Below are 8,956 nucleotides of genomic sequence, written 5' to 3' on the forward strand. Positions count from 1 at the left end.
ATTTTAAATATATGTTTCAAAGTAACAAATCTCAGAATGATTAGCGACTAGAACTCCTTAAAGATGTAAGATAAAACCCAATGATTGAGATTTTTACTGACAGGGCAGCCCGGGTGGCTCAGCGGTTTAGTGCCACCTTCAGCCAGGGCGTGATCCTGGGGACCAGGGATCGAGTCCCACGTCGGGCTCCCTGCATGGAGCCTGCTTCTCCCTCTGCCTGTGTCTCTGCCTCTCTTTATGTGTCTCATGAATAAATAAATAAAATCTTAAAAAAATTATTACTGACAGAACTACTTTTAAGTAGACACATCAATTTGTGTATTTCTTTTTTTTTAAGATTTTGTTAATTTATTAATGAGACAGAGAGAGAGAGAGAGAGAGGCAGAGACACAGGCAGAGGGAGAAGCAGGCTCCATGCAGGGAGCCCGATGTGGGAATCAATCCGAAGACTCCAGGACCACGCTCTGGGCTGAAGGCGCGCTAAACCACTGAGTCACCCAGGGATCCCCCAATTTGTGTATTTCTTAAAGATGTACTTGTGGAAACATAATGCACAAATGGTTTATCCTGGTGGAATAAGACAGGTACCTAAGCATGAAGACATTCAGAAGCTGATGATGACTTCTGTTTCTGTGCATTTTATAAACATCACATGCAAACTGGTGTATTTTCACAAGATGTAAATATCAGAACATTTCTGTAATACCGAAAACTTGTATGCCTGGGGTTTATGCTTATCTCTGGTTCAGAGATTCATATAAAGGAAAAGGGCTCCCTTTGTAGACCACGGAGCTCTACGTAAATAGCAGCAGAGCAGCTTCAACCCTGAGGCAAACCATTGAGCCCCTACACCTGTTTGTTTATTTGGATGGTTCTGATCAAGGTGCTTTGGCCTCTTCCCTATCTAAATTGTCTCCCTCAACAATCTTCCCACTGTGCCCTCTGGCACTTTTCCCCCTTGGTTATCACAATAACTTACACACTCAAATTCTTCCCTATATACTCTTTCTTTCTTTTTTCCCTGTGACTGAGCCTTGGTCCCCTCCTGGAAGAAGCACTCCCTCTCTTTTCAGTAAAAGCAGCTTGTCTGTTATGCAGCAGGGTCAAGGGAGTGTCAGATGCTCCTCCCCACCCAGTCCTCCAGGAAACCATTATTCTCCGACACTCCTGCAAACCACTGCCTTTTTAGATCATGCCATTCATGCAAAGGACAAGCTTCCCTTCCTCATTACCACCACCTATGCATCTTTAGGCTGCTCCTTCCATTTATTGAATGCTCATGTACCTGTTTTCTTTCCTGCTCAGCTCTTTCTATCATGTTGGGCCATGGTAACCTTCAATTTCCTAGTTTCTTATTTCCTTGGACTGCTCAACATTAGTATCCTTTACTTCAACTCCATTTCTATTTTGGAATGTGCCATTTCCTGGAACTGCCCACAATTGATATCAAACTCCAACATCTCACTTTCAGACCACTCCAGCTATTTCATTTGGCTACACCCACTCAGTGTACCTCTCTTGGGCTTCAAGATCTCCTGTTGTCTCCATGTATTACTTGTGCCTTCATTTCCTATCTAGGTTAGATTTTATAGCCTGTATTTCAACTACTTTTTACCCAGTATCCTATAGTCCCTCACTGCATTGTTTACTGTAGCATTTTGCTGACCAAACTCCTACCCAGATGGAACCTATCAATCTTCTTCTTCTTTTTTTTTTTTTTTTTTTTTAAGATTTTGTTTATTTATTTGAGAGAGAGAGAGAGAGTCTGAGAGAGGAAGTGTGAGCCAGGGGAGGAACAGAGGGAGAGGGAGAGAAAGAATCTCAAGCAGACTCTGTGCTGAGCATGGAGCCTGATGTGGGGTTCAATCTCACAACCCCAAGATCATGACCTGAGCCAAAACTAAGAGTTGGCTGCTTGACTGACTTAGCCTCCCAGGCATTCCTATTTTCTTATTAATTTATTGGCAAAGTTTCCAGTTATTTAGGATCTTACCACTGTAATCTTATGGTCTCCATTTCCATCATTCCTGCAATACATCCCTGAAAAAATTCTAGTCTTTCCTACCAATTTCTCATAAGTTTTCCTTTGTGACCACTCTCAATTTTCTTGAATTTTCTCAAACCTCTGAAACTGCCAATTGCCACTTAACTAAGAGATTCCACAGTTAAAAAAAACTCATCTATTTAATTAATTTTCCAGTTTTATGGAGGTCTAATTGGTATATAGCACTGTATAAGTTTAAACTGTACAGCATAATGATTTGACTTACATATACTGTGCAATAATTACCACAGTAATATCCACATAAGCATTTTTGAATGAATAAAGATTGAATAAATATAGATTTCCTTGGTTTCTGTCAAAATAGCCTAAAATACTCTCTGTAATTATAAAGAATATCTGTTTTCTTGAAATTTACCTATATATTCAATGCATTCTTAATGGAAAGCTCAGTAGGCTTATGTGTGTGTGCACATACTAGTTGATGAATAGATTCTACTTTATGCTGGTTCAACTGGATATTGATATGGGGGAAAATGTATCTGGACTTTTACCTCACATCATACACACAAATCAATTCCAGATGGATTAAAGACATAAATGTGGAGAGTAAACAATCAGACTCTTCAAAGAAAAACATCTTCATGTTTCTAAACATGAAAAGCCTTCTTAAATATAAGAAGCACTGAGATACCATTAAGAGAGTGAAAGGTGAGCCATAGAGTGGGAGAGGTCCTCACAATTCATGTAGCCAACAAAGGAATTATATCTAGAATGTAAAAAGAGTGACTCCAAATACGTGAGAAAGAAAGGCACTCGAGTCATTAAAAAAGGTCACAACTTGAATAGAAATTTTACAGAAGAGGATATCCAAATGGCCAGTAGACATATGAAAAGAAGCTGAACTTCATTAGTAACAAATGAAATAAAAATTAAATCTATCACAAGATATCACCATACACCCACCAGGATGGATAAAATTAAAAAGATGGAAGATGCCAAGTACAGGCAAGGGTATTGGAACTGATATATTGCTAGTGGGTGAGTTAATTGGTAAAACTACTTTGGGAAATTGTTTGGCAGTATTTACTAAAGCCAGATACATGCATATCCTGACACAGTAATTCCACCCCACATATGCCCAGCAAAGCCATAAGCTAGAATGTTCATAAATGTGATATTTGTAATAGTTCAAAATAGAAAATACCTGAATGCTATGACATATTCACACAATAGAATTGTATAAGCAGGGACTGGTAGCCTTTTTCTGTAAAGAGTCAGATGGCAGGGATCCCTGGGTGGCGCAGTGGTTTGGCGCCTGCCTTTGGCCCAGGGCGTGATCCTGGAGACCCGGGATCGAATCCCGCATCGGGCTCCCGGTGCATGGAGCCTGCTTCTCCCTCTGCCTGTGTCTCTGCCTCTCTCTCTCTCTCTCTCTCTCTGTGACTATCATAAATAAACAAAAATTAAAAAAAAAAAAAAAAGAGTCAGATGGCAAATATTTTAGGTTTATAGACCATACAGTCTTTCTTGCAACTACTGAACTCTGCCATTGTAGCATGATGGCAGCCATAGACAATAGGTAGATGATTGGATATGGGTGTGTTCCAATAAAGCTTTACCCCCCAAAATAGGCAACTGGTCTAATGGATCATAGTTGCTGACCTCAGCTATACATAAATGCATAAATAAAATTATTATATATTTGCTCAATGAGATACTATACAACAAAGAGACTAAGTGGTCTACAACCATATATGGCAAAATGAACATATCTCACAAACTAAAGAATGAAAGAAGCTATATTAAGAAGTATATATATATTTTATTCCATTTATATCAACCACTGAGCCACCCAGGCATCCCATTTTTAGAGTTCTTGATGACTTTTTCAGAATTGTTTCTTTTATCTGTGAATTATTTTTCAATCATGTTGTCACTATTTTAGCCTCCTTATTTGTTTTTAGGCTGTTTTATTAGTTTTGTTTTAAAGATTTATGAATTTATTTATTTTAGAGAGAGAGAGAGAATAAGCAGGGAGAGAGAGAATTCTCAAGTAGACTTCTTGCTGAGTGCAGAGCCCATGTAGGGCTATATCCCAGGACTTGAGCCAAAATCAAGAGTCTTTCAACCAAGTGAGCAACCCAGATACCCCTCCTCCCTCTGTTGGGTCCGACCTCACAACATTGCCAAAATGATTCACTCCAAAGACCAAGTTTGGTAATGGCATTATTCCCATCCAGTGCTATCAGGTTTCCTCATTTTTTGCCCAAATGAGGGCTTAACACTACATTGCCCTTTTGATAGCCATTCATGTGTCCCTACCACACTTCTGTTACCACTTATTTCCCACCACTCATCTACAACACATGTGATCTCTGAACAAGTCATCTTTTGGCCTATTTATGGTCATGAATCTGAATGTAATGTAATTCTCAGTCCCAGCTGAAATCCTACTCCTCTTTCCAGGCCCAGCTCTCATGCCACCTCCTCCACGCAGTCTTAACAGATCATCCCAGGGCGAATTGTATGTTCTTTTTTTCCAACTAATGCTACATGAACTGTACATATAGTTATTTAGATATGTCTCAAATCTCCAATGAAATTGTTAGGCTCTTATTAACAATATCCTGTTTATCTTTGCAACCTAGATCACAGCTTTATACACAGTAGGCACTGAACGCATACTCATTTAATGAATGAAAAATTAGTGGCTTCAAGGATATTTCAAGTGTTCAAGCCCACATTTAAAGATTTAGTTCCACATTTCAAGTGCTCAGTAGGCACACATAGCTACAAACTGTTGTACTGGACAGCACAGATACAGAACATTTCTACTGGAGCAGAAAGTCCTATTGCACAGAGCTGCTTTAAAGTGAATATTAATTTTCAAAAAGAAGAACTTTTAGGATGTAATGTATATACAGATATTTTTTCCTCAGCTATATTTTAAACCTAAATAAAGTTTCCTAATGAAGTTTCTATCTACTGAAAAACAAAAAAGATTTTATACAAAGCCAATAGAATGAACTTAAACCCTAATGTTGTAATAGTCAATCAGAGGATGCTCAAACTAAATGATTCTATTACTGGTTATTGATGATTTCTTAGAGGAAGCCAAAGACTTCCACATTCTGTAAAATAGTGTTTTGGTTTAGGTTCCTCTGAAGGTATTGCCTTTAAGATAGAAAATGTCTTTCAGTGCACTGTATTTCAGATTTCTTTTAAACTTACTGATTTTTATGAGGTGTATATTCTTGAAATTTGAGCAGATAATTTCAATGCATATAGTAACACTATGTGTGTCCCAAGAGCCCAGAAGAAGACCCAACTAATTCCACTTGTAGAATGAGGTGTGTGGAAACAAAAAGGTCTTGAAGCTCTTAATCCAAGAAGAGGGGAAAGATGTGAGCTAGGTATGAGGAGATGCAGAGGAATTTGCCAGAGAATAAAGCTTGGAAGCACAGGCCAAGCAGAGGAGAAGCAGAGTGATTACTGGAAGGAGAAATGTGTTAAGTTAAAAATGTTTAACCTGGCCTTTCCTAATCTGGCCTTTGCCAGTGTCTCCAAACTTCTTTTTCTCTTTTGTTCCAGTAATTTTGATCTTTTGCAGGTTTTCACCCTTTAGTACACTATTTAAAATATATGTCCGGGGCACCTGAGAAGATCAGTCTGTTAAGTGTCTACCTTTGACTCAGGTCATGATCCCAGGATCCTGGGATTGAGCCCCGAAGGGTGCTCTCTGCATGCAGGGAGCTTGCTTCTTCCTCTGCCTGCTGCTCTGCCTACTTGTGCTCTCTAGTCAAATAAATAAATAAAATCTTTAAAAAAAAAATGTCTGTGCCTTGTTCTGATGAGCACCGAATGTTGTTTGGAAGTGTTGAATCACTATATTGTACACCTGAAACTATTACAGTTTGTAATACATATTACACTGTATGTTAAGTAACTGGAATTCAAATAAATAAATTTATTTATTTATTAATTAAAAGATTTTATTCATTTATTCATGAGACACACAGAGAGAAGCAGAGACACAGACAGGGAGAAGCAGGCTCTTTGCAGGGAGTGTGGGACTTGATCCCCAGACTCTGGATCAGGCTCTGAGATGAGGGCAGATGTTCAACCACTGAGCCACCCAGGTGTCCCTCAAATAAAAATTTTAAAAAACAACTGTCTGGCCTGGATCCTATCCCTTCCCTGCACCTGAATGCCTGGACACCTCCTGCTACCTCTTACTCCCTTCATTTGCCTCACTGTCCTTCATTTGAGCAACCCTTCAAGTATTCCCTCTTCCCAATAGGCTCCCTTGTACCCTAAAGTAGTGCTTGCATCATTCTGAGTGACTACATTTTTCATCATAGTAATCAGACCTTGCATAACTCTCTATTTACATGTCCCAGGTACCTGAAACAGTGTGTCAATTGAAACTGGTGTTCAATGATTTGACACTGATGGAAGTTTTTCCAAATCAATGCTCATAAAAATACAGTTAGGTTATTTTAAGATAAGATCCTGAAGAATGTTCATACTTGTTGATAATTAAAAAAAATAACTTCAGGGCAGGCCGGGTAGCTCAGCGGTTTAGCGCCGCCTTCAACCCAGGGCGTGATCCTGGGGACCCTGGATCGAGTCCCACATCGGGCTCCCTGTATGGAGCCTGCTTCTCCCTCTGTCTGTGTCTCTGCCTCTCTCTCTCTCTCTCTCTCTCTTTCCCTCCCTTTCTCAGGAATAAATAAAAAAATAACTTCATCAAAATTTAATAACACATTTCCGCTATCAGTTTATTTAAAAAAATTGAGAACAATAATAGGAATGGTGGTGGGAAGGGCTCCCATTCCATGGCTAATGGAAGGACACTTTCTTGCAGCTTTTAGGAAAGCAATTTGGCAATATGACTTAAGGGTCTCCATCTTGATCTAGAAATTCTGATTCTGGGAATGACCTCAAAGGAAACATTACTAAGTATGAGATTTTTATGTACAAGAGTGTTCATCACAGAGTTATACTTGTGAAAAATTAGAAACAACATCCATGTCCCCCAAAAGAAAAATGATTAAGTAAAAAGTACAATGTAGTTCTATTCTAAGCCGAGTTTTAGGATGCTTTTAATAATTACTTTGATAACTATTGCAAATAACTGTCTTAGCTTGGCCTGCTATAACAAAATATCCTGGACTGAGTTGTTTGAAACACAGACATTTATTTCTCACAGTTCTGGAGGCTGGAAGTCCAAGATCAGGGTGTTGGCAGATTTGATTCCTAGTGGGGGCACTCTCTTCCTGGTTTATAGCTAAACTCCTTCTTGCTGTGGCCTCACATGGCAGAGAGAGAGAGACAGACAGAGATAGAGACAGAGTGAGATTGAGAGGGCTCTGATGTCTCTTCCTCTTCTTATAAGGATACTAAACCCAATATGGGGGCCCCAACCCTCATGACCTCATGGAAATCTAATTACCCCCCAAGGGCCCCATCTCCAAATACCATCACACTAGGGGTTAGGGGTTCAACGTGAATTGGGGAGGGACACAAACATGCAATCTATGGCCCTAACAGTAAAAAATGTTGGTGCTATGCTGAAAAAATAGAAACAAGAAATAAATATGTGAAATAGATAAACTGAACTGTTGTGCTATACCTCCTTTCCCCCAATTCTTCTTTGGTGCTCAAGCATCTGTTGTTCCATCCCCTAGCAAGGAGCTGAGACCTCGGTCTCCAGATGTCTTAATGCTCAAGGGAATAGATAAGAGATCCATTGAGTTTCTTTGGAGTGAAGAAGAGGTAGAGGTTACAAGGAATTGTGGAGGAGAAGTAAGACAATAGGGAAGGGTTTTTCCATGAAATGGGGCATCCAGAACTAAACGAATGTCTCTATAGGTAAGACGCACATAGTCTACTGCTCCAGACACCAGCCTAATTCCCATTCAGAGCTGCCCTGTTCTTTGTCACTGGATGTGCGGATAGGCAAGTGTTCAATGTCTATACTACTCTACACATTGACTTGACTACCATTCAGAAATAGGATCAGAAGTTTTCCCTAAAATTGACAGCATTAAGTTTGCATCATGAAAGTTGAAATATAAATTAACATGTTGGTGTCACTTTGCATCCTGCTTTTAAAAGCCAATTAAAAGAATTTGTTATGTATCCATCATTTTATTTAAGGTATGTCTGGGAGGTTTGACATCAGATTGCATTTAAAGTTCTTTTGGGTTACTTATGGGAATAAAAAAGCCCAACAGTGAATTCTGCAGGCAAACATATCTGTGAACAGAAGCAAATGTGTGGTTGTATTAGGGTGTCAAGACTGTCACTGGAGCCCTATGGTACACATGATTTCTCATGACCAGGTGTTGCTGTGCATATGAAGAAGATTAAAGGAGGGACTACACTTCAGCTTGGTTTTGTGTGTCCGGACTGTAGCATCAACATTAATTCTGCCCTCCCTGGGTTGTACACAGAGACACTTAAAGCATCACTGCCCAGCTTGGAGTTGCTTAGAGCAAACAACCATCCAATACAATAACGTTCTTACTTGCTGAACATATTTGACCCAAGGGAAAGTCCAGCACTTGGATGGGATTAAATTCTGCCTCTTTCAGTAAATAGTCTAGACATTACATCATTACACCTTGGATGCTGTAATGGGCACATTTCTATGTGGGTCACAAATTGAGATATTTGACAGAGTTGCCATAGCTTACTGAAAATCTTTAACTCTAGACTCCAAACTGCTACCATGGCTAGCCTGGACCATTTGCAGAAAGATGTGTCTTAGCTACCCAGAACAAGAGACCTTGTGATATAGAATAATTTTATTCTTTGGTTGATCATTTTGATCAACATACTATAGATTTATGAGACCAAATTTCTGAAACTTACTAGGAAGAAGATGAATTTTGCTGCTTTTTGGAAAATGGATTGGAGGGAGCTAAACCATTGTAGTGACCTCGA

The sequence above is a fragment of the Canis lupus genome, chromosome 28 (assembly GCF_048164855.1).
Source record: "Canis lupus baileyi chromosome 28, mCanLup2.hap1, whole genome shotgun sequence".
Taxonomy (NCBI): Eukaryota; Metazoa; Chordata; class Mammalia; order Carnivora; family Canidae; genus Canis; species Canis lupus.